We start from the raw sequence: 618 nt of genomic DNA, 5'->3' as shown, positions 1-618 counted from the left end.
GGAGGATATATTCGCTATGGACCTAATCAGCCACAGACAACAGGAAGCCCCTTCCAGACCCTGCAGCTCAACCCTAATGCAGACATCTGTGTCAGCAATATGGGTGATCTAATACGAAGGAAGCCACAGGAATTCGATGGGAAGGCACCATGGGAAGCATACAGAGCACAATTTGAGCTCCTGGCAGAAATAAATGGATGGACAGAGGAGCAGAAAGCAGTGTACCTAGCAACGAGCTTGAAGGGACAACCACTGGAAATACTTGGACAGTTGTTAGCAGACGAAAGGCACAACTATAGAGCACTTGTAGCTGCTCTAGAACTCAGGTATGGAACTCAAAATCAGTCCAAAGTCTACAGGGATAGGTTTAGGACTAGAGTCCGTGCTAAAGGGGAGAGCCAGCAAGAGCTAGCACAGGATTTGGAAAGTATGGCACACAAGGCATACCCAACTGCCCCACCCGATGTCCTCAAGCTATTGCTGAGAGATCCGTTTATAGATGCCTTGGACAGTCCACAACTGAAGATACAAGTGAAGCAAGCACATCCCTTTACTATGCAGGATGCAATGGCTAGATCTCTTGAATTCGAATCCTACGTTAAGTCCAGCACAGCGGTA

This window comes from Limulus polyphemus, unplaced genomic scaffold, assembly GCF_000517525.1.
Source record: "Limulus polyphemus unplaced genomic scaffold, Limulus_polyphemus-2.1.2 Scaffold1773, whole genome shotgun sequence".
Taxonomy (NCBI): domain Eukaryota; kingdom Metazoa; phylum Arthropoda; class Merostomata; order Xiphosura; family Limulidae; genus Limulus; species Limulus polyphemus.
This window is presented reverse-complemented; position numbering follows the sequence as displayed.